We start from the raw sequence: 26,803 nt of genomic DNA on the forward strand, positions 1-26,803 counted from the left end.
TTTAAGATGACTTCAAAGCAGAGATGACACATGAATATGAAAATAGAAGTAGGGTCCTCATGGCTCCTATGAGATCTTATTCTATCCAGAATGGAATAGCACCTAAAAGTTAAGTATTGTGCATATTTCTGGTTTCCACCAATTACAAGAGGCATGGTCAATTTGCACAATATTCAAAGCAAATCAATACATATAATTAAAGAGGTAGGAAACAAGGCCTATGGGCAAAGGTAAAAGAAACTGGAACCAACTTATTTGCCTCCTGCAGGGCAGTAGAGTAGCACCCTGTATCATTTACATCACTCAGAAATGAGTACAATATACCAGGTGAAATAAGTCCTCTGTAAAAACCTGTTGGTTGGCCAAATGGGGAAAGAGGGAGGAAAATGATATGGCAACAGTGTTCAGATAATAAAATAGTAATAAAACTACCACCTTTCATTTATTTTTTTTTCTTTTTTGAGATAGAAAAAGCAGTGGAAGGGCAGAGGGAGAGGGGGAGAGAATCTTAAGCAATCTCCATGCCCAGCACAGAGCCCAATGCAGGGCTTGATCTCACAACCCTGAGATCATGACCTGAGCCAAAATCAAGAGTCAGACACTTAACCAACTGAGCCACCCAGGTCACCCCAAGGGTTGTTATTTTTAAAAATGGTAACCAGTTGTCACCACCCAGTAGATAGAGCAAAGGAAGAAGGCAAAAACTCTTCAGGATAGGTTAGGGTTCATTTATAGGGTCACCAACTTGTTCCAAGGTTTAGCAATGAAAATCCCAACTAGAGAAACTCATAACTCCTGGGAAAACCGGAGCAGTAGGTCATCTGACATCATGAATGCTTAAGACAGGAGATGGGGAAGACTGGGAGAAGTTAGATAAATCCCATCTGAATGGAAGAGATAAATTAAATGTCCTTTCATGAGGCTTTCCAGCCATATGATTCTACTAGTATCACAATCACCGCAGTTATTAATTATCAGGAGCAGTAATGATAGTGATAAAAGTAATAATAATTTTATTTTCTACCTGTCAAAGTGAGTTTATGCTAACATTAGCTCGCTGAAACCCCATTAAATCCCATTAAAAAAAGCTGAGCATAAGAGCTAAGCACATCCCCCAAAGTCATAAGGACATAAATGTGAACCACAAAAATGGAGTATAACTATTACTTGTAGTTGCATAACAAGCCAGTCTATGCTCGCTCATGCTTGAGGTTGATCAGGCCAAATAAAACAGAGCCGAGTGGTTAACAGGTCTGGGTATGCAGGTTTGGGTATGAGGGCTTATTACTGATAAAACAGCCCTGGACAAACGACAAACCTCTCTAAGCATCTGTTTCTTCATCTATAAAATGGAGATAATATCACTACCCACTCATAAGAAGTTTATAAGACTTTCTTTAGTGAGCCTTACTGCATAGCAATACCATAATGGAAACCACATCTATGAAACAAGAACATAATTGGGTTCAGGAGCTGAGGTCTCTGGTTATAATAGGCGACATTTTTAACCATTTCTATGTGCCAGAGACTTTCCCAGCATTTACCATGTATTACACATTGAGTATAACAATTCTGAGGATTATTATTCTCATCCTTACTTTATAAATTAGAGAACTGAAGTACAGGGAGTTTAAGTACTTTGCCCCAGATTACCTAGGCAGAAAGCAGTAGAGTTCATGTTCAAACCTGGGTAATGAAATCCCATAACCTGTACTCAACACTATACTGTCCCTGGTGTACTTTCAAATGACCCATGAAGGTATGTGTGGACTGTGTACCATTTAAAAAAAATACATAAATACAACTTCTAAAATAACTTTTAGTGGCAGTGAGGTCAAGGTTACATTCTCTGACGAGAACTTAAGTATTTTGCTGATTGTAAGAATGAAATATTCAGACCTTCAGACACAATTTGAAGTGATAAGTACCTCCAGTCCAGTTTCATCTGATCTGAAACTCATTTTTATTAGCACTATGTACTGTGTACTCTATGTCTAAATAACCATGTGATAGGTTTGGATATTTCAGATTCAGTTAGCTCACTACTTCGTGAAACGAGCTACTCCTGATGATAGGTAAGCTTTAGGAGGATTTTTATGATACAAATTGATTCAACTTTCAAAAAGGGAGTAGTTTATAATGGACTAAGCTTTTCCCAGATAATTGTAAACTCTCAATAATATATAAATATAAAAAACACTATTTGGAGACAGTGAAGAGTGAAAGCAGAATAAAATGATGGGAGAGGATTGGAAACTCAAAGAGAAGTACACAAGGTAAAATGTACCTTTATATGGCTTTTCACTTACGTTGTCTCTTGCCCATTTGTCCTGGGGAGGCTAGAACTCAAGTAGAAAGCTGTAATCTTATTATCTTGAGAAGTTCAAAGTCTGATTGTCAGAAAGGGAGTAGAGGAAGGGAGGAAAAAACCTCATAAATAATTGAGCAAAAGAAAAGGAATAGAAAGATCTTCATGGATTTACTGGTGAAGTCTGTCAAACATCTGAGGACACAATAATAGTAATCCCACACAAAATCCTTCAGAAAAGAAAGAAAACACTTCACAACTTGTGTAGGCCAGTCTGAATATTCAGAAAATATTAGTAAATGAAATCCATGAATATATAAAATGGATAATACATCATGAGCAAGTGGAGATTCATTACAGTAATGTAAGGTTGGTTCAACATTCAGTATATAATCACTGTATTTTACTGTATCAACAGACTAAACATGAAAAAAAAATATGATCAGAAATATACAGAGTAAGCATCTGACAAAATTCAAAATCCATTCTTGACAAAAAGTCTCAGCAACCTTCAATAGAAGCTTTCTCGATATGATAAAGAACTCTCACAGAAAACCTATAGTTAACATCATAGTTAGCAGGTATACATTAAATGCCTTCCCCCTGAGATATGGAGGAATATCTGCCATCACCACTTCTTTTCAACATTAAAGTTTAAAATGTAATAAGTCAAATAAAAAACAAGAACAAAAACCCTGTATTTATTGACAATAATTACTTATGTAGAAAATCCTAAGAGGTCTACAAAACATATATCATACCCCAAAATTAAATTTAGCAAGGTCACAAGATACAAGGACATTAAAAAAAATCAATTGCATTTCTCTATTCTAAAAACAATTGGAAGATATAAACTTTAAAAACTATGCTATTCATAAGTGTACTTTAAAAACAATACTTAGGAATAAATTTACTAAAAACTTCAAGACCTCTACACTAAAAATATAAAAAGCATTTCTCAGAGAAATTGGAGAAAGTGAACATAAATGCAAAGATAAACCATGTTCATGGATTGCAAAATTCAATATTAGCATGGTGCCAATTTCCCTAAGTTTATCTATACATTTATGCCTATTCAAATAAAAATTCTGACAGCCTTTTTAAGTAGAATGCTACAAGGTAATTCAAAACTTAAATGGGAATACAAAGACCCTAAAATACCAAAAATAATTTTCAAGTAGAAGAACAGAGGAGAAGGGCTTATGCTACAGCTACGATAATAAAGATGTGGGTTTGGGGATAGGACACACAGATCTCCCTGAAGCAGAATGGAGGCTTTAGAAGTAGACTCAATTATACAGTCAAGTGCTTTTCAACAAAAGGTCAAGGTGATTCAATGGGGGAAAAGAATCTTTTCTGACTACTCATATGGGAAAAATAAATCTTGACCATCACTTCACAATGCAAAAATTAATTTAGATGGACAATAGACAAAGACAAAACTGTAAATCTTCCAAAATAAAATATTTGATTTTTCATAACTTTGTCATAGACTACTTTTCCTAGATAGAATAAAATAATCATAAAAGAAAGTATGAGTACATTAAACCTCAAAGTTAAAAACTCTATCAAAAGTCATCAAGAAGGGATCCCTGGGTGGCGCAGCAGTTTGGCGCCTGCCTTTGGCCCAGGGCGCGATCCTGGAGACCCAGGATCGAATCCCACTTCGGGCTCCCGGCCTGCTTCTCGCTCTGCCTATGTCTCTGCCTCTCTTCTCTCTCTCTGTGTGACTATCATAAATAAATAAAAAAATTAAAAAAAAAGTCATCAAGAAAATGGATAGCCAACCACTGAGAGAAAATATTCACAAAACATATCCTGACAAAAGACTTGTCAATAAAAATTGTCAAAGGACTTAGACTCTTCACAAAAGAAGATATACAATTGACCAACAGGCACATAAAAAGGTACTCAACATAATTTCTCATCAGGGAAAAGCATATTAAATGAGCTACTGAATATTAAATTGAGGGAGGAACTACCATTACACAACACTAAAATGGTTAAATTAGAAACTCTGACAATATCAACTGTGAATGAGATTGTGAAACGTGAGAATTTTCGTAGTTTGTGTTGGGGAGATGGGGGTGAGGGGATGCACATATAATGGAACCAGTTTAGAAAATTGTCAGTTTCCCATAACGTTAAGCACATATGTACCTTCTACCCACCCATCCCCATTCTAGATAATTACCTTAGAGTGAAAACATATGAACATTCAGTACTGGTTTTCTTTGTATGAATGAACATAATAGCTTTATTTATAAAAAGCTCAAACTGGAATTGACTCAAATGTCTATCAACAAAAAAATAAACCATGTGTGGTATTTTTATGAATATTACTCTGCAAGAAAAGAGTGAGCTTGTGATAAATAACAGCATGGGTGGATCTCATGTCCAACACCCTAAGTGGAAGAAGCCAGTCACAAAGGAATATGTCTTATGAGATTCCATATATATGAAGTTCTCCCACAAATAAAGCTGTTCTATGAAAACAACAACAACAACAACAAAACACCAGAAAAGTGAGTAAATTGACTAAAGTGGCATAGAGGAGCTCTCCAGGGTGATGGAAAGGTTGTAATCTGTACATGTTATGGGCGATGCATCCATTTATGTATTTGTCAAAAGCACAAATATACTATACCATATGCAAGTTTGTTTACTTTTACATAAAATGTTTTTTTTTTCTTTCTTTCAGATTTTTCCTTCCTGTAACTTCATTCACAATGATATACTAGACTCAGTGGTCTAGTAATGTGAAAGTGAGTTTCAACTTGAGAGCTAATTTGGGTCTGTTGGCAATGGCTACCTACAGAAAGAACCTGAGTCTGTGTCCAATCCCTATGAGAAATTGGAGATTAATGGCTTTGAATTATTAACACTATCAGGCAAACAGGGAACAGTGATGAATGGTGGCCCAGCCCATTCACCATCTTCAATTCTTATATCATCAAATACCATATTCATGGTTTACAGAATGGGACCTTTATATGGCCTTGCAATATAAATATCATCAAGTCAACATAGGAGGCATTACCACACATTGAGTTTTCTTCACATTACGTTTGTAGAGCAAACGGAAGATGAAATGTTATGGGGCAAGGGACACTGTATTACCTCAGATTTGAAATTACCAATCACTTCTTTTATTCATTTTATGTACAATACATACTACATAAAATGTATACATGTATTATGAACAATAAAAAAATGAACACCCATTATCTACTACTCTGCTTAAGAAATCCAATGATATTTCACTAGTGAAGCTCCTGGGTTCTCCTTCCTATGATATTTAACTCATCATTCCAAAGTAAATACTGAATTGTGTGTTAACTATCCACAACATAATATGCATCTTAAACCATATGTTGGTGAATATGTTTCTGCACTTAATTGGTACTATCTTCTATAATTTACTGTCTTTTACCCAACATTATGTCCCTGAATTGAATTCATGTTGACATGAGTAGCTAGCTATAACTCGTTAATATTTACTGCCATAAATAATTCTATGCTATTGCACTTTATCCATTCTCTGCAAAGGAATTACTTGTGTTGCTTCCAGTTTGTGAATACAACTAAGGCTGCTATAACAGTGAAAATGTGCAAGAGTTTTGAGAATGTTTCATAGAAGCTCATTCCCAGGCCATGAGCCAATAGTTCATAATACCAAATTGTTTTCCAAAGTGATTGTACCAATTTACACATCCATCAGTTGCATATAAGAGATTAACAAACATGACATTGTCCAATGTCTTAATGTTTGCCAATCTAGAGGATGGAAAATACTTCATTGTAGTTTTAATTTTGCATTTCATATTACCAATGAGGTATATATTCATATATTTGTCGGTCACTTGTGTTTCTTCTTGTAAGTAAAGTTTATCTGTGTCTTACCCACATTTTCTAATGAGTTAACTTACAGGTGATTATCTTTTCTGGACCCAAATCCTTTGTTGGCTTTATGCTTGCAAATACTTTCCCCAGATTGTGGTATTTTTGTCCTTTTTTAATGATATCCTTTGATGAACAGATGTTTTTAATTTAAGTAGAGGTGAATTATAGATCTTTTCCTTTATGGTTTTTCCTTTCTGTGTCATGTTTAAGAAATATTTCCCTATCGTGAGGTCATAAAACTATTCTCCTATATTTCCTTCTAAAATTTTTTAGTTTTGTTTTTTACATTAATGTATTTAAAACATCTGGAATAAAGTTTTTAGTATAGTGTGAAATATCAATTTAATTTCATTTTTTTCCATATGGGTAACCAAAAATCCCAGTACAGTTTATTGAAAAGTTTATCTTTCTCTGCTGCTCTAGTGTTTTGCTCATTATATAACAAATTTCTAGATATAAATGGGTCACTTTCTAATATCTGTTTTAATATTACATTTATAAGTTGGTATAGCTTCATAATAACCTTGATATCTTTAAATCATCTCCCATTATTGTTCAGTCTTGGCTATTTTTGTTTTATTTCATATTTATCTAAGATTACTGTGTCAACTTCTATGAAAAATCTTATTAGTTCTTGGATTTTGATTCTACAAATAAATTTGTGTAGATGATTTTAAGTTACACCTTTCTATATGTTGCTAGTGCACAGAAATGGAATTCATTTTTCTACGTTAATTTCACACACACTAAACTTGACAACTTTTGTTATTTGTTATTTAGGGTATTTGTTAAGTTGCAGCAATACAACTTGAATGACTTGAAGAGATTTTCCAAATCAGCTAATAGAAATTTTATGCCTTATACATACTTAGGTTTATTAATCCATTCAGGACTGATATTTGTATATCCTGTTAGTGCCAAGTATGTTTTTATATAGACATCAGCAAGCCCAATATAATTTATTAATAAGTCCATTGTTCCCTACAGGAAATATCCCTATAAGGATGCCATCTTTATAAAATCGAGTTATCTATATGTTTGGGTCTCAAATCTATCTGTACCATTCATCTGTCTGTGTATATTTAAGAAAATGACATACTGTCTTAATTATTATAGTCTTGACAAAGGAAATCCTCTCACTTTGTTCTTCAAGATATATTTAAAAAGCCAGAAATGATGAAGATTAAGTAAATTTGAAATTTTTGTATCTTCCTGATAAGCTTTATAAAATTCCTTTTTGGCTCTGAGAATGTTTCACACCTAACATATGTATACTACTATACAATACAGATATTAGTTTTAAAAAATAAGTTGTCTTCTAATGACATGTCACTTTCTTTTTTTACTTTCAAATTTTTCATATTCTGAAGTATGTCTCCATTTAGCCACAGATTTTTAAAATCTAGCATAATAATCTTTGTCTTCTTACTGAAGTATTTTGTCTGTTTACATTTAACACAATCGCTCATGTCTTGGGGTTAAACCTACATTGTTAGACTTTTTATTTGACCTATATCTTCTTTATTTCTTTTCCTATTCTTCTTTTTGATTTTTTTCAGTTCAGGTATTTATTGAGATAATCATACATTCACCTGCAGTTGTAAGAAATGTAAAAATGTAAAAGGTCCTACACTTTTCCCAGTTTTCTCTAAAGACTATATATTCTCTAAAGACTATATTGCAAAACTATAGTATAAATATCACAACCAGCATATTGACATTGATATGATCCAATTTTATTCAAATTTCCACATTTGTGCTTGTGTGTATGTATATTAAGTTCTATATAATTTTATCACTCATATCAACTTATATGTTCACTATAATCAAAATAATGAACAGTTCAGCACTACAAAGATCATCCACATTGCCCCTACCTCCATCCTTAATTCCTAGCCACCATTAATCTGCTCTCCATTTCTAAACTTTTGCCACTTTAAAAATAAAATGGCTATCCTTCTTCTAATGCTTCATTTTGCACCTTTGTATTGCTTTATTTCTGGCTTTTCTAGTCTGTTCCAATGATCTGTGGATCAGGTCCTTCCACCAATATCACAGTCTTTGACCACAGTAACCATATAACAAGCTTTAATATTGGGTAGTTTCCCGCCCCCCTCTCCCCACCCCGGCCTGCCCCCCCCTCGCCCACACACACACACTCTTTATTCTTCTATCCCTTTCCATATGAACTTTAGTTTGTATCTACACAAAACATTTGATGGAGCTTCAATAGGAACTACACCAAACCTATAGATCAATATAGAAAGAATTGACATCTTTACTACATGTTAAGTAGTAGACATGTTTACATGTTAAGACTATTTTTGGTGTTTATAAAGGTATTACATTGTGTAGCTTTTGAAGTGGTTGCTCTGGATACTATAATATTCACATGTAACAATATACTGATACCAACATTTTACTACTTTGTGTGAAGTGTGGCAACTTCTATTTAGGGCTCCACTTTACTTGCTTTTAAGTATCATCCTTGGTATTGGATGATATTAGAATTTTTGGTTTAACCAAGTAGAATTCATAAAATTCATGAGAGAAAGGACAGTCTATATTACACATTTCTGTTTTTGTTATTCCGTCTTCATTCATGGTGTTCCAAGATTTCTTCTTTTATCATTTCCTTTCTATTTGAAGAACTTCCTTTAGCTAATCCTTAGGGGCAAGTCTATAACAACAGATTCATTTAGCTTTCCTTCTGAAAGTATTTTTATTTCTTTTTCTTCCTAAAAGATAATTTTACTAGATATAGAACTCATAATTGACAGTTCTTTTCTTTCAGCAATTGAAAAATGTTGTGGGTCTGAGAACCAAGCCAGAGTCATTTCTGAAGTCCAGCAGGTGGGTGAAACAGACCACTCAGGTAGGTGTGTGCCAGAGGACTAGACTAGATAGGGACTAGAGCAATTGAACTGCAACACCCTCAAGATCTGGCCAGCCCCATCCTCATTGCGCACATGGGGAAACAGGCTCAGGGAGAGGGGACTTCACCTGGGTCACAGTTGATGCTGTATGAAGCTGGGAGGGAGACTAGATCCCTGACTTCATACCTGAGTTCCTCCCATGGAAGTGCTCAGGTACAGAGAGCCACCTCTGGAGTCCAGAAGACCCAGGGTCAGCCCTGACTGGGACAGTCCCCAACTCCCAGTTGGGTGACCCCTGCAAGTCTCTTCTTCCAGAGCCTCCTTTCCCTCCTGGCTTTTGTCTAAAGACACAGCACTTAGGTATTCAATAAATACTGGTTTAGACCTTGGTCTGGAAGGATAGGAAATAACTTATTTTAAACCTTCAGTTAAACTTATTTGTGACAATTTAAATATAAAATATAAAAAAGAAAAAAATGTCATGCCCCTTAAGACCTCCATGGGGATGCCTGGGTGACTCAGCAGTTGAGCATCTGCCTTTGGCTCAGGGAGTGATCCCGGGTCCAGGGATCGAGTCCCACATTGGGTTTCCTGCATGGAGTCTGTTTCTCCCTCTGCCTATGTCTCTGCCTCTGTGTCTCTTATGGATAAATAAATAAAATCTTAAAAAAAAAAAAAAAAAAAAAACTTCTATGGTTGCACAAAAGAAATCGGCCGTTGTTCAAATTGGTATTATCTTATAGGTAATGCACTATTTCCTTTTGGCAGTTTTAAAATTTGTTTTTAGTTTTCAGAAGTTTAAGTATGAAGTGTCTTGGGATAAATTTCTTTGGGATTTTACTGTTTGAGATTTGCTCAGCTTCTTGGATCTACAAGTCTGTATCTTTCACCAAATTTTGAAAATTTTAGCTATTATTTCTTCAAATAGTCTTTCAGCCACATGCTGTCCTTTTCTGAGATTGCAAGGATACAAATATTGGGTCTTTGTCATTGTCTGGAAGGTCTCTAATTCATCTTAGTGTCAGCATTAATTGATTGACTTTTCAAGTTGTGGTTGTTGGGTGGGTTTTTTGTTTTTTGGTTCTTGCAAGAACAGGTAATTTTTTTTTATTGTATAATGGACATTTTGTCTAATGCACTAGACTGAATATTGCTTACAGCATTTATTTTAGAAAGTAGTCACCCCATCCAGGTTTAGCATATGAGTCTTGGCCTATTTTTATGTACTGTGATTCCAACACTAGTTTGATTTTAAGGGCCTTTTCAGCGTTAGTTGGTTTTCTTGGTTTGTCTGATACTACTGGAGCATTCACCAGGATCTGGTGGTACTGCCTCATGGAGTAGAAAGGAATTCTATAAGCCAGGATGGCAGGTGCCCCCTGGTGGATAAGAGGTATATTTGAACACACACACCCCTACCCCCCATGTGCCCCTGGTGGTAGTTTATATTTTAATCCCATTTTTTTCTTCCATCAGCTTTATACTTTACACACTTTTATGAGTCTTAGTTTCCAGTTGTCCTAGAGATTACAAAATTCAAACTTCCCTCGTCAATGTCTATAAATTAGTATTTTTATGATGGAAGAACCTTAAGATTCTTTCATTACATTCACCTTCTCCTGACTTCTGTACTTTTTCATTTTATAATTCTAGATACATCCTAACCCCTTAAGACAGTATTTGTTCTTTCACAGTAACATTTGTTTACATTTATCAAATGTTTAACCTTTTTTAATTTTATACACCCCTATTTTTTTTTCTTCCCAAAGAATATCCTTTATTATTTCTTTGGTGTTCAAGATATGGTGAAGAATTCCCTCAGATTTTGTCTGAAAATTTCTTTAATCCACCTTTTTTCTTTTTTTTTTTACAGAATATTTCCATTAAATATAGAATTCTAGATGGCATTATATTTTCTTTCAGCACTCAGAATATGTCATTCTATTGTTTTCTGCCTTCTATTTCTGCCTTCGATTACTTATGTTCTAAGAACACTGAAGTGTTATTGTTGCTCCTTTGCACCCAGTGACTATTGGTAAAATTATCTTAGTCATTACCAAAAAATAGAAATTAATCATAATTTCAATGATCTTATTTCCATATTTTATTTTAATAGTATCAGATTTTTTTCCAATTTCATCTTTTATTTACTTAATGTCATACATAATTGTTTTATATTATCTTTCAGATCATTCCAGTATCTAAAGTCCTTGAAGGCATAAATATACTATTTTTCCTAACTCTTGTCACTTGTTTCCTCCTCTTGTTTTGGTAATTTATTTTTTTATTTTAATTTGTAGAAATCTATAGAAGTCTGAGTCTAGGATACTTTTCAGTAAAGAGGCTTGTATTTGTCTACTGGATAGAAAGATTACCCTTTCTATCTGAAATGATCTTTAGAGCTTAGAGTTTGTGAATTACACTGGAAATATAACATAATTCTCTTGAGAGCCTAGTTGGAGACATAAATTTTTTGCTTTGAGCAAGTAGATTTTAATTTTTTTTTTTTATTTTTTAAATGGTCACATTTTTCACTGAGGATGTAGTCCCTTCAAGAGGCCCAGGATTATGTTAAGGTCTTAAATTCAGCTGATCCCCTTCCAGATCCACATGGTTTCTCCCTTTTTCTCTCATGTCCATTAATATTCAAACTCTAATTCCTTGATTTCGACTTTTCTTCCAAGGCAGTTCAAGCTGTTTCTTCTACCTACCACTCTTGTTTCAGCTAATTTATGCTTACTATATTTGCTTTCCTTTTATGTGGGCACCTTGGGGGTTTCTCTTCTTTATGATGTAAGCAATAGGTGTAAAGTATTTTTGCTGTTAGTGCTGTTTATCCAGAACCTACATATTTCTCAGTGTGAGGATTTTTTAGAACCTGTAATCCATCCATACTGCTAAAAGGAGTCACATATATCAAGTAACTTTCTTAAAATTTCATCACATGACAAAAGTTTTAACTTGGTTCATCTCTTTTTACTGGTGCTTCAGAAAATGCAATGGAGTAAGAAAAATCTGTTGGTCTTTTAGGTTAGACTTAGAACACTATGAGAGGAATCCAGCTTCAACTCTTCCAAGTAATACCATAAAAGCCCTAACATAAAGTAAGGGGGGACAAAAAGTACACCAAAAAAGGATTTTCATAATCTGAAGATTCTCATAATTCTAAACACCCCAAAATGGACTATTTCTAGGGCTTCCATCTCAGGTTCTTCAGCTGGTGAAACAACATACACACCAATTCCTCACATCAACTTCATGAGTGAAATTTCTAATAGAATTTCTTTCCATTTGCCGGCCAAATTGTTCTTTCCTCACTGCTATTATAAACTGCACATGATGATTTAATATCCATGCCATAGCTCATTTAGATACAAATTCTTGGCATTACCAATGACCCCCTTAAATATCTTTTTTCCCCATTCTAATTGTCCTTTTTGTTCCTTTCATAGGCACAAGAGTACAATACATATAACTACTTATAGCTTACCATGAGTCACTTCTAAAAACCAAGTATTCTAGTTGGAATTAATGTCTGTAACTGCTTACTAAGTAGACAAAATCAAATGCAAGCTTCTTGTATCTCTCTTGCAATGAGAGAGAAGGAAAATACACAAACATCTGCTACAGTCAGAGCAAACTGAAAACCTCTAGAGATTAACTGTATTAGATACCAACTTGGAAAAATATCAATATGAGATGTTTAGAAAAATGAAATTCTGAGTTGCTACCCAGCTTCCTTGAGAAAATGTTTTGTCAATTCAAATATAAATACATGTGGTAATAATCAATGCCTATGGCTTTTCTAGATTACTATTAAATACTCATTCTAAAATTAATGCATTTATTTTTATTGGTGTACTTAATTTAAAACTTCTGTTGTTTAAAATTCTAGTTGTTAAAATGTAGACCTTTAGGCACTTCAAATAAAGAGTATTAGCAGAATATAAAGAGTAAAGGGGAAAGTGAGAAAAAAAGAGTAAAAATGTGAAAGAAAAAGAAGAGAAAACATAAAATGGAAAAAAAAAGCATTGTGGGCAGAGAAGTAGTATCAAAGTAAGAAAAAGTGGGAAGTTTAGAAGCAACAGACATGGTTAAATTATGTTAGGTGTATAGATTAGTAATCTATATGTAAATCACTACCACATCTACTTCTAAAAATTATACCTTTAATGTGAGCTCCATATTGAGGTTTATAATACTTTTTATATGGTCCCACTGGAAGAATCAGAGGTCTCTCTTAATCAAACCTAACTCACTCCCTAACTCACTCTTCTCCCCCAAATATATATCTAAACCTGATGCACCCAGTATTTCTTATCAGAGTATATAGTATCCCCTAGTCATCTTCTAGTCTGATGCAGCAAATCCTGTTTTCTTTTTCTCCTTCCAGTTAGGTATGGCCATATGACTGACTATCAATAGTATCTGAACTAAAATGATTTATGTCACTTCCAGATTTTAATCTTATATATTCTTGCTCTTCCTTAGTCTGACAGCCAGATGCATAGAACCCCATGAAAGATTCAAGCTCTAGGAAGGCAGAAGCACTAAAAGGAAGCAGCATGGATACCTGAATGACTGCTTTAAATAGAGTCCTTCCCTATGGCAGGCTCTTACTAAACTGACACATGAGCAAGAACTAAATTTCTGTTTTGAGGCATTGAGTTGAGAGATTTTACACAGGCTTGCCTGCCCAATTAAAATGTTACCTTAAGTGAGGAATTCTGATAAACACCAAAAAGGCATGGCATTGGCTTACTGATTGGAAACCAAGCAGTAAAGAAACAGCTGACATAAGTTCAAAAAAAAAAAAAAAAAAAAAAAAGATAGTGATATATTGGATCACACAGTTGCAAAACAATAAAACTGTTGCCTATCTTCCACATGACAACAAAATCTCAAGATCTAGAAGTAGCTAGAAAGAATCAGAATATCCTGTGTTACCTGCTACTGTCTTCGTTAGGCAAGGTATTATAAGAAAGTGATGCACTTTAAAAAGAATTGGCTTGTTTCAAGCAAAAATAGAAGATAGCATAGAAGTTTAGAAAAATTTATGGCTACTAAACCTTTAATAATAAAATATTGAGAAACGCTTCAAGAAAAAAAAAAAGTCCAGTAATACTACCCAAACAAAATAACTCAACTTTATAGCAAAGATTGGTTAAGGGTCCTAAACTCCAACCCATGTTTACTGTCTCAGCCTCAGGTTGCCTGTTATGTTCAGTGAGAAATGTGAGAGAAAATCATTTTAAAAGGAAAAATAAAAGCAAATATGAGAACTAGTGTAGAAAAGAACTAAGAAAGGGTATGGTTATTGGCATATGAAACTGACTGGAAATACTAAGATCAGTAGCCTACTACTTTGAGGGAATTATACTGACAAAGAAATTGCAAATCTGCTCTAAGACATCCCTCAAGTAAGAATGAGCAGTGAAAGCCATGTCTCCTTCAAAGACATACTCTCCAACTTCTACTTCAAATGTGGTTAAGGAAGATATGGACAGGCAACCATCTCGCAGAGGACAGAACCAGGGAATTTCTCCAAGAGAACAGAACTGGGACTTATTAAGGAAATGCCTCTATCTCCAGAATGGGAAACATTTCATAATATCTACCCAGTGAATTTGAGTTGCTATACACCAGTGACTATGTATTAACCATTTGTCTATTTCTTAATGGAAATGTTTATGGTGCCTATGTTGCACCAGTGTATGGGAGAGGGAGGGTAGAAAATTTGCTATTTTAGATCATAAGTCACCAAACTAATGAGGCATTACATCTCTCACTGTAAATCACCTGGGAGAGTGCGCTTTGATCAGAATGAATTACTAGATGGAACTTTAGGTTGACTCACTTGCAAAAGAGAGGTCTCCTATGCAAGAAAGGAATAGTGAAAAATACAGTTGGTGGTTAGAAAGGCAGACTGTGCTGGTATCTTCAGCAAAGTTCAATTTCTTCTCCCAGACACCCAAGCTATATTTCCCAGGATCCTTTGCACTTAAGTGTAGCCATATGAATCAGTCTGGACTAATAGGAATAGAACAGAAATGATACATATAATTTCCTTGTCTAGATACTAACAATCTCCTTACAATCTTCCACACTGTTTTTCTGTATCCACAAGCTGGACCAAGTATTAGAGAAGGATTCTGAGGCCCTGTGGGAGTGTGTAGCCATGAAATGGAAGTAGTTTGGTTCCCTGAGTGACTGTATGGAACAGTGACACCCGCACCTTATAAAAATGCATGGTAAAAAATAAACACTTATTAGGTAACCCACACTGAAATTCTGAAGTTGTTATAAGTAGTTAATACACTTTGACTAAAATGCCTCTCAGGCTGAATACAGAAAATTAGTGTCAATCTTCCATTTTCTCTCCCTTCTTACATAAGATCATTTATATAATAGGTCTATTTTGGTACCTAAATATCTTTCAAATACTCCTCTTTCTCAATTGCCATTGCCTTTTAGGTCCTTATAATCTTGCATCAGAATTATTGATATAGTCTTCTATTTAATCCCCTTACATTCCACTTCACTGCCTATACCCTAATTCATCCTGGACACTGCTACCAGAAAATTTTCTTAAATGCAAATCTCCCTGCTCAAAATCTTTCAGTGTCTTCTAAGTACCTTCAGAGAAATTTCAAACTCCTTATGAACTAGAAGGACTTCACAGTTTTATTACTGTCTACCTCTCTGGCCACATTTCTCTACTACATGCTCTCAAATTTCATCCATACAAAAAGGTATCCTTTAGGTCTTCCAAATATGTAGCTCCTGTAGGTAACTACCTAGAGCCTGGCTGCCTGCTTAGGGTGTGAACAGAAAGCAGATTCCTGCTCTCATTGTGTTACTCTGAAACACTCAAGCTTTATCCACTGGTTTCCTTATTCCTTACCTCTAACTCTTCATCCAATACCCCAACTTCCCTCTGTTCATTGCTGAATCTTTGGCCTTCTTCCTCGGTCCATTTTCTCTTAATATCTAATTTTACACTTATATTTAGAATAGAGACTAATCCTATTTTCCTCTCACACTAGTCTGACTCCACTTGACCTCATCCTTCAATTATACATTCCCACTGATGTCTTTTGGGATAATTCTCTCCACTGACCAGCATCTATTCTCTCTGCTACTTCCCAGGAAAATCAAACCTACAACATTTCTCCTCGCCCCCCTCACCTACCCCCCCACACACAATGGAGGTCTTATCTGGTATTGAAAACAAGATTGGAACACAGGATTCTTTAAACTTCCATTCCAATGTCCATATTTACTCTATTTAGAGTATGACCTTCTATTTTGCCTGGAGATTCCAAGTAATCTTTAAATTCCAATTCAGATATTACCTCCTCTGTGAAATTGTCCTTGATCCTCAAAGTGGAGTTTTATCTTCTCTTTGCCATACTCCCATAGCACCTTAATACCCTTATTTTACTACTAATTTCATTATACTTTAACATTTTGTTTACTGTTCGCCTCTAGAGAGTAAGATCACTGAGGGAAGACCTTTCTATTCATGTAGCCCTGACTCCTAGCATAAGGCAGGGGTTTATTGATTAACCGTAAAATCACTGACACCCAAAATGTACTTGAAGAACAAAAACAGTAGGCTTCAGCTTGGCAACATGGATTAGTCAAAAACTAAGCTGGGTGAAATGATAGAACTCAGTAGCTATTTCCAAGAGCAATCAACAAGGCATTTTATACTTACTAGATCAGTAAGGATTTTCCAACTTCAAATTCTAGATATCACCCAGACATATTCTTCCCATACCAGAAGTGGTGGGAGATGGAACACATAAAACAATTTAACATGGACAACACTGGACCCTGCACAGAACTTCTTTAGAGTTTGGTATGGTCTGTGACCACCTTACTTTCTCACACATTAGTAGCAATACATTATTAATCAGAATTTTATCAACTATCCTCTTTTCTCCTTAGTAAAATAAACTTCTTGATTTCCTTCTCTAAACTATATTTTTATGACCATATTTTTTTTTGTCTGGATTACTGTCCAGCTTCCAAACTAACAACACCTTCAAAGGCTTTGACACTTCGCTGATCATTACTACTCAGTATGTATACAGAAATTCATTGGTTTTTAAAATCATTATTTCCAAATCAGAAGCTAGCTACTTCATAAGAAATATCTTACTCATAGGAGAAAATTGCCAGCGATATTTGGCTTGATTTAACCTAACTTGGATAAGGGGCCAAATCTGTCATAACTGATACTTGCCCGAGCTCGTATCCAGAGAGCAAGGAGCATATGCATGTTATCAAGTCATTGTCTTATTAGCCCATCAGTTGTGTGTGTGCGGGCAGTGGTGTGTCTGTCTACTCTAAGCCTGAGAACCAAACCTTAGTGCCAATAGTCATCAGGCTTCTGGGGAAATGGCAAAAGCTAGACTGTGGTAAGATTAAGATCCAACTGGCTATGCAAGATGTTAAGACAGAAAAAAAAATTGGCCTGGTGAACAAGTTGCTTTTATGCTTCTTTAACATGTTTAGAAGTTTTAATATGCATACACAAGTATATCAATTTTTTTCAGAAAGATCTGACATCTCACAAGCCCACTAGAAAAAAAATTTTGTGTAATTCTAATTATTGATGACAGTTAGAAATGTATCTCAAAATTCTCATTATAATTAGAAATGTGTCTTGAAAGTTCCCTTTAAATATATAATTTTAAGTGTGTCTTGAAGTTCTGGAAAAGTAACTTTATCTTATTTCCTTTTTATTTTAGGAAAATTTTTAAGATCAAAACAATGTCAGAAATATGTAGAATGGGGATTTTGATAGGAGTTTTCTTGCTTTCCCAAAGGGTCTTCATTATCAGGGGTCCTAGATCCTATTTCCTCCTATATCAGCAGGGAGTTGCAGAAATGACACTAGCCAGACTGTGGGAACAAAGACCAAAGTGTAAGCTCTCCATGCATTTTTCTCTATTAAACCAGAGCCATATAAGATTGTGGTTATTTCTGCTCTTTTTGGCTTCATTTCCCTACATACACAGTATCTGTGGGTTAAGATATAAATCCTTTATTTCTCTGAAATTCAAGAAAAGCCAGACACTCCATAAGATTCATCAGTCAGCTAAGCAAATATCCAGTGTCTCAGTGCCTGGGAATATTCAACAAATGTGGTAATTGATTTGGATATTTTGATGACCCAATTTCCCTTCGTTTAAATTTAGTGTTAGAGCAAAACTAATGAATACATACATAAATTCTGATAGCTTTAAAAACTCTATAGCAGACTCTAGTCCCTCATTGACCCCTCAAACTCCTGAAAGTAGGTTTTTCAACACAACATAAAAACATATTCAAGGACAGGTGATAAAAGGTAAATAATGCCTGAATACTTTTAACATGAATAAAATCCTAAAATCTAATTGACCACCAACACCTCTCAACACCTAAATTCTTGAGGCAGCAAATTCGCTACTACTCTTCCCATTGAGAGTTCCAGTCTAACTCCCCTCTCTTGGAGTCTGGGCTGGGCTTGGTGTGTTGATTGATCAGTAGAACATAGTAGATAGGTTATTCTGGCACTTCAGAGACTAGATGAAAATGTAAACTTGAAACTTCTTCCCAGATCTCTTTGAACACTATGTGGGAGCCCTGAGCCACCATATAAAAAGTCTGACTACCTTGAGATCATTACGATATAAGAAGATCAAGACACATGAAGAAATCCTGGAGACACCACATGGAAAGAGAAAGAGGCCAAGAAGCACTTGAATATGTGAGTGAAGAACCCACTTAAGTGGATTCACTGGCTCTAAATGCCTCAGCTAATGTTGCAAATGGATCAGAAACAAACTGGCCACTGAGCCATGTTTGGATTCCTAGATCAGAAAATACTTAGGAAAATGAAATGGTTGTTCTAAGTCATCAGGCGTCAGTGTAGTTTTGTAGCATTAAACAAAATAGAATTTGGTACCTGAAATGGGATGTCATAAACAAAAACCTAAAACCTGGAACATTGGCTGGTGGACCCAGCGTTGAGCAGAAAGTTGGAAAGGGTTCATTGGGCTTGAAGGACTATGAGGAAATTGTGACCAGAGGCTGGAGAAAAGAGTACACTCTATTGTGTAGTGGTTGAAGATTTGGTAATACGGGTCTCCTCCCCTCTAATTTGCAACAAGCAAAAAAAAACCCTAATGAACTGAAGGATTTATCTAAAGAGATTTCCAGATAAAATGCTAAAAGTGACAATCAGCTCATTATAGCTGTGGGGATAACACTCGAGAATTTTTTTTTAAAAATTGTTCAGCTTTCAAACAGAACTGAGAAGAAAGAAACCAGGACTCACTGGATTTAAAAATAAGAGTTTAAGTCCTAGGTTTTTTTTTTTTTTATTTTATTTATTCACTTATTCACACACACACACACAGAGGCAGAGGCACAGGCAGAGAGAGAAGCAGGCTCCATGCAGGGAGCCTGACGTGGGACTCGATCCAGTGTCTCCAGGATCACACCCTGGGCTGAAGGTGGCGCTAAACCACTCGGCCACTGGGGCTGCCCAATCTTAGTTTTTCTCGTTAGCAATATGCTCTCAAAATAAGAAATGGTCTCCAGGTAAATACTAAATCAAACATTACCAGTAAAGCATCACCTTAATGATAATCATATCAGAATATGGCTAAGAATTACTGAAAGATGTGTATACTCGGGCTTCTAAAAATCATAAGGTCCTGTTTCTCAGATCCTCTCTCCTAGACAAATGTACTCTAAAAATATTAAGGATGTTTTCTCCAAGCATCCAGACTCCTCGTCCGAGGTTTAAAAACAAACAAAACACCTATTTCAGAAAGTGTGGTCTGGCTTTGAACCAATAGAGTGGATTATAATTTGATACACACAAACCCACAAACTTTTTAAAGGAATCATATTAGTTTGAACTGAAATTACAAAATGAAAAGAGGCCTTTGAACCTTTGAATTTCTTTGGGGGAAGAGCCGGCTAAGTAAACTAGTCAGCTGGAAGCAAGGACCATTTCTCATAGAAAAGGAAGCATGACTCAGTGGCAGAACCAAGAGTCCAGAGGGCAGAGCAAGTAGCCAGAGAGAATCATTCTCAAGGGGCAAGACCAATCAAGGGGCCCTAATCAAGGAGGTGACAACACATGCCCCAATGGATTTCATCATTGCTACAAACCAATAAGTGTTTATAGGATTCTGCTTTCGTCTTTTTTGAACTAGTGTTTATTGGGGTTCTCCCACCTAGTTCTACCATTTTATGTTGTGTGTTGGGGAGAGGGAAAAATTCATCTCTGGCTCATAAGTCTTCAGAATTGTACTCAAACTTCATCTGAGAAACTTACATCTGGACCTGATTTAACTGATCAGATCCCAGACTTCAAGCTGAAAAAGAAAATGCTTCAATGCTGAAAAAGGAAAAAAAAAAATATGAAATTGGGGGGGCTTTGGGACACATGAATGCTTTGTGTGTTTCAGGGAAATGTAAGTAACTTGTGGCCAAAAGGTAGACTGTAAGGTTAGAGGAGTCTACAAATTCTTTGCTACTTTTCCCACTGAGTCTTGACTGGTGTTAGTGACTTGCCTGATCTATAGAATACAGCATAGGTGACATACTGTGACTTCTTCTTGAAGCTTCTGTCAGGGTCCATTGGAACATGTTCTCTGAGGGCCCTAAGCCACCAAGTAAAATATCTGAGCATCTTAAAATTTGTGAGAAATTGTTATGAGAAGTTGTGAGAAGCATAAGTCATCAGCAGAGGCCCTACCAGTTGGGACACAGTGGGGAGAGAAAGGACAAGGATCACAGAGGTGCCAAAAATGTGCCTAAAGAGGCCATCTTGGAAGTGGATTTTGCAGCCTGAGTTGGCCTTGATTACACTGTCTGGATCCATTCCCAAATTACCGATCTACATTATTGGAGGAGGGTGTAGGAAATGGTTCCTTTAAGTCACTAAGTTTTGAGAGTTTACTATACATGGATAGATGACCAGAACATTTTCCTTGCTTATTTTCCCCTGCCATGTTTCCTCCCAACTTGAAATCTTCCTATTTTAGAATCTTTCCAAGGGGTTTAAACTTTTAGGCTACAATAGAATAACAAACTTCTAGAATGACCCTAACTGTAGACCTCCTTTTATATATTTCTCCTTTCATATTAGATACCCACTTATAGAACAGTTTACCACAAACATGAGTACTCCTTATTATTTTATTCTTTCAAAACATGCTGCCAAATCTAAACTGGTAATTCCAGAGGGCTCTGCTTCTTAACTGCAGCATATGCTGATGTTACCCATTAGCCGGTAAGTACCACTTGGTCCCTTTCCTTTTTGATAAAGCATAAAGCAGATAAAATTTCAGAAAACTATGAACCTGCCCCAGCTGATACCAAGAGGAGAGACACAAATTGTCTCCATTGAGCTCTACCGAATTGCAGATTCATAAACAAAATGAATGTTGTGTTTCGAGTCACTACGTTTTGAGAAATAACTGACTTTGGATCCTATCAAAAAGAAAATGTTTCTTCCTCCCCTTCCAGAAACACAAATATCCCTGTTACAACCTATGTTTACAGAAACTATTTGCACACTTGAATAAAAATGAAAATTTTCTGTGGGGATAACCTACTCCAGACAATCTCACTATCCTTGACGGAACTGAAAAGAATATTGTTGTTTTGGAAAACAGATGCTTCCCATTTATTAAATATAAACAGGGGGTTCTGGCTAAGTGGCCACAGGGTGAGGTCAGTCCCAAACCATTCCCCATACACTCTACAACTCATTGAATCCTATCCACAATGGGGGATATATTTGTTTAATTCATCTGCAGAAAATTTACCAAGTACCTGGGGGTGTGCTAAGTACTATTCCATAACCTGAGCTTACATCAGTAACAAAATAACATCAATTTAAAAAAAAAAAAAACAAAAACAAAAAAAAAAAAAACCCTGTTTTCCTACACCTGACATTTTCTTCAGGAGAGAGAAAATAAACAAGTGAATAAGATCATGTGTTAGTGATAATCAAAGAAAGGAAGATAGGAGAACCAGGGAGGAGGAATTTTAAATATGAGAAGATGGCAAAACATATGAAAGATAAGAGGTGAGCTCTTTGAATATCTGGCAGGAAGAGGGAAGCATTCCAGTGTGCAAGGACTAGAAGGAAGGAGTTTGCATGGTGTTTTCCAGCATATATGATAGATGGAGAGGTACATGGAGAATCTTGGTGAAAGTCAGAGAGTAACCAGGGACCTAAAATAATCAGAGTGGCTCAGACTCAATACCAGGGGGATGAGAAGCACAAAAGTGCTGATTCCAGACACAAGGGCAGGTTGTACTTGAACCTATGCTGGCCCAGCCTCCTGTGTCCTATGCACTACAGAAAGGTGAAAGTTCTGTGGTGAACTAAAAACTCTTAACCTAAGCAGTTCTAGGAGACACTCCCCAACCCAGAGAACTAGGTGCTAAATCCCAAATAAAGACATATTGCAGGATACCTGGGTGGCTCAGCAGTTGAGCATCTGCCTTCAGCTCAGGGCCTGATCCCAGGGTCTGGGATGGAGTCCTACATCGGGCTCCTTGCATAGAGCCTGCTACTCCCTCTGCCTGTGTCTCCACATCTCTGTCTCTCATGAATGAATGAATGAATGAATGAATGAATGAATGAATAAATAAATAAATAAATAAATAAGTAAATGATTTTTTTTTTTAAAGACCTATTGCTAGGAACCCAAGCAATTCTGTGTGGAATCTCCTTTCCCTTCCTGCATACCACTCATCTTTACCTCTACATCACCTCAGAAAAACACTTTTTTTTTTTTTAAGATTTTTATTTATTCATGAGACAGAAAGAGGCAGAGACACAGGCAGTGAGAGAAGCAGGCTCCATGCAGGGAGCCTGACGTGGGCCTCCGTCCCAGGTCTCCAGGATCACATCCTGGGCTGAAGGCAGGCACTAAACTGCTGAGCCACCCAGGGATCCCCAGAAAAACACTTTTAAAAGCACTTTTTATTTTGAAATAGTCTCAACTTACTGAAATGTTGCTAAAACTGTATAAGTCAATTTAAGTCATTTGTTAATGGAGGTTTCATGACCCTTGAATACATTAGTGTTTATTCTCCTACAAACAAGGACATTCTTCTATGTAATCTCAATATCATAAAAATAAGAGATACATGCCTATATTTAATTCTTAGGCCCTACTCAAGTTTCACAAATAATGAAAAATGCACAGTTCCTTTATTATCTACTGTTCTTTTCTAGGTACTGCTCTGGACCCCACTTTAAACAAATGCAATACATTTGTGAATAAAACAGATAAAGATCCCTACCTTTGCAGAGCACATATTCTAGCAGAGAGAGAGAGAGAGGAAGAGATCTAAAAAAGAAAACATAATTACATAGTACATTAGAATTATATAGAGAATTGTGTGTGGGGGGGGTGGGGATGTGAAACAAGAAAAGGTAATCAGAATTGGTGGGAAGAAAAGTTTGCAATTAAAACAGGGCAGCCAGGGTTGGCCTCATTTTCTCCTAAATCTCCAGAGGACTTGAAGAAATGAAGGCATTTTGCCATGTCTGGAATATTCTAAGTGTGAGTGAAGTGCAGTGAGTGAAGTGTGAAACACAGGAGATGAGGTAGCAGAGAACTCCAGTTCTTTATAAGGACTCAGTCTTTGATTAAGGGTGAAATTAGGAGCCACTGCAGAATTTTCAGCTAAGAAGTAACACGAATGGACCATCAGGATTGCTAGCTCCAATGTTGAAAAACAGACTGAACAGGTAGATGCATAGAATTGCATAAAATGCAATTCTAGAAATCCAGGTAATATACTATGGTGGCTTGTCAATGGTAGTAGCACTGGGTAGGTGAGAAATAATCAGTCTGAGTATATTTTGAAGCTATGAAAAGGAAAAGGCATCTCTGTGTGGGATGAGTCATAAGTGATGGACACCTTTAAGGTACCAAAGGGCCATCTAGACAATCCAAGGAGGGTAAGTGCCACCATATGAGTGACTCCAATGGATACCAAATGTGCAGTAGCCTAATGTAGTAAAGATCCAGACCAGGTGACCCAGAACTCCAGAGAGCAGAAACAGAGAAACCAGGATCACACTTTTGAGAATCTTTATCCTGAGTTCCTGTTTGCTGAAATTAACTACATAATTTAGAAGGCCTGGCATGGTACATAGAATTCTATATCAAAACTATTGATACGGATTCCCCAGTGGCAAACCTCAAAACTTATTGTGTTTATTGGAGCATTTTGTCTTTTCCACTTTCACTACAACCAAAACTGTGGGAGTATAGCTGACTCTAGAACAACACAGGTTTGAACTACATGAGTCCATGTGTATGTGGATTTTTCTTTTTCTTTTTTTTTTTTTTTTTTGGTAATTATAGTATCCTCTATTCCTTATGATTTTGATAATATTTTCTTTTCTCTAGTGTGCTTTAAGAATACAGTGTATAATATACATAACATGCACTACACTGGGATCTCCCCCTCAGATACATTTGGGGTATTTATATTTGGGGGAGATCTTTTCTCTTAATACTCATTAATAAGGTGAGACTGTATGCTTTGGGAAGTAATGTGGACATGTGTACTAATACAAAGCTCTTCTGAGGTAATATCCTTCCACAACACAATTTTCCATTGGCTTGCCCTCCATTCAGAGAGATAGAGTCAGGCATTATTTCTCCAAACATCTACCATTTTAATGAAGAAAAAAAAAAAAAAAAAGTCTAACAATAAAGAGTAACACCATGGTTTCTTACTCTAATTTTTTTCCCTTCCAAGAAAAGAGGCCAACCGACAATTGCCTCCAAAATCTCCAGAAACCACCAGGGACTGAAATGTCTAATATTCCAAAAAGCCTCTTTTGAGGTTATTCTTAAAATTTTCATTGAAAAGTTTTTATAATTCTATATGAAAATGAAATTGATTATACATAGTGGGGAGAGGGCAGGGAATATAGCTAAGCAGCTTTATTTCCATTTTCAAAATTAACATCCTCTAAGCAGACTTGTTCTCCATTTTCTTCTTCCATATCCAGTCAGTCATGTGGTTCTGACTTTAATTAAGAATGAACATTCTGGGGGCGCCTGGGTGGCGGTTAAGCCCCTGACTCTTGCTTTCTGCTAGTCATGATCAAGTCCTACCTCTGGCTCCCAGATTGGCCAAGGATCAGCTTCAGGTTTTCTCCCTTTCCTTTTCCCTACCCCCTTCATGGATACTCAGTCAGGCACGTGCACGTGCTTTCTCTCTCTCTCTCTCTCTCAAGTAAATAAAATCTTTAAAAAAATAATAAAAGGAATGAACATTCTGGAATTTTTTTTCCATTCCTAGTCCTACCTTAATGCCACTGCTGCCCCTCTTTACTTTAAATTACAGCGATGGTCTCAGATCAGACTTTCTGGGATAATCCTTTCCCCTTCACCCTGGCTACCAAATTAAACTTCCCAACACATACTTTCACTAGGTCACTCCTCTGCTCTGAAACCTTCCATAATTCCCCAGTGCCTGCAAAATTAAGCCCAAAGGCTGTATATAGCTGCCCCCTGGTGGTCACATGCTGACTCACTGTGCTGAATTCAGATAGGACTTAGGCCACAGAGAATAAAGGCTTTTCATGAAAGATACACAACCGTTTTACATTCTAAAAAGGGCCAAATATAGGAACTTAAGAAGGTATGAAGAAGTCTTTGGTTCCATATTTATGGGAAAGAGCACTCAAGAGGAATAACCTTATCCTCCCAAGAAGATGCTAGTCTCATGCATGTCTCCTTTAGAAGTTCTGGAACTCCATATTTTGAGGTAGGTGTATTCTCCATTGTTTCTACTTTTGAGTACCATACCAACAGTGGAATTTTCTGGGGGAAAAAATGACAATTTAATTGGTCCTCTGACCATATTTCCTACAAACACAATGCCATAAATTAAGATTCCATTCTTAGAATGAATCCTAAAAAATATCTAAATTAATCAGAAAATAAACTTTTTAAAAAACACAAAATTTGCTTATATACATATTAAAAATGTAAAACTGAACATTTAATGTCATTTCTTAAGAGTTCCTTTGGAGTATATTTTTCTTTTTGTCTGGACAAGCTAACACATCTTAAAACATAAATATAGAAGAGTTTTAACACAAAACTATTTTGGTCTCTGTTTCAACTGAGGTCTTAATAGAAGTGCCAACTACTCTGACATTCAAAAATATAATTCAATATCACTTATGCAGAATTGGCAAAGAAAGTGGCTTAAAAAAACTGATTGTGACATTGACCCCTCAAACCCACTATAAAAGGGTAAAATTGAAGAGCTGAAAGGAATTGGAAATTAGAAAGAGAATTTCTTTAGAGACAATTGTAGTTTTGCTGAGTCTTCATCCACCCCCACTTTGAGAATGGAATGGGAGAATGGTATGGTCTTCTAACCTCAGGGCTAATTATAAGGACTTTGAGAAGACCATTCAGAGAGCTTGAACTATGTCCCCTGAAGTTTAAGGGACAGAGAAGACTGGTTGTCTGACTCAACTGAGTGATCTAAAGGACAAGAGTTTGACTAGGGCAACAGAGTCCAAGCCATCATTTGAAACATAGTATCATTCCTAAGGACAGAGAGTCTCAGATGTGCATTTTTCATACACTAAATGTCATGAGCAAGCAAGTGGCAAAGTCATCTTAGATCTTGCATAAGAGAGCTCCCT

General features: G+C 36.1%; 1 long non-coding RNA gene across 4 annotated transcripts in view; it reads right to left on the reverse strand.

Moving 5' to 3' along the window:
• LOC144287495 (uncharacterized) overlaps positions 1 to 25,902 on the reverse strand; it is an 85,087-nt gene extending 59,185 nt beyond the window's left edge. For 2 of the 4 annotated variants that reach the window (XR_013355281.1, XR_013355284.1), the window contains exons 1-3: positions 25,839 to 25,902; positions 23,419 to 23,465; positions 2,310 to 2,390 (exon numbers count right to left, since the gene is read on the reverse strand). This is a non-coding gene — a long non-coding RNA (uncharacterized LOC144287495). Of the gene's footprint in view, positions 1 to 2,287; positions 2,391 to 23,418; positions 23,466 to 25,838 lie in introns of all 4 variants that reach the window. The other 2 variants (XR_013355282.1, XR_013355283.1) reach the window with 1 other exon arrangement.
• Between the last annotated feature and the right edge of the window lie 901 nt (positions 25,903 to 26,803).

This window comes from Canis aureus, chromosome 17 (assembly GCF_053574225.1).
Source record: "Canis aureus isolate CA01 chromosome 17, VMU_Caureus_v.1.0, whole genome shotgun sequence".
Taxonomy (NCBI): Eukaryota; Metazoa; Chordata; class Mammalia; order Carnivora; family Canidae; genus Canis; species Canis aureus.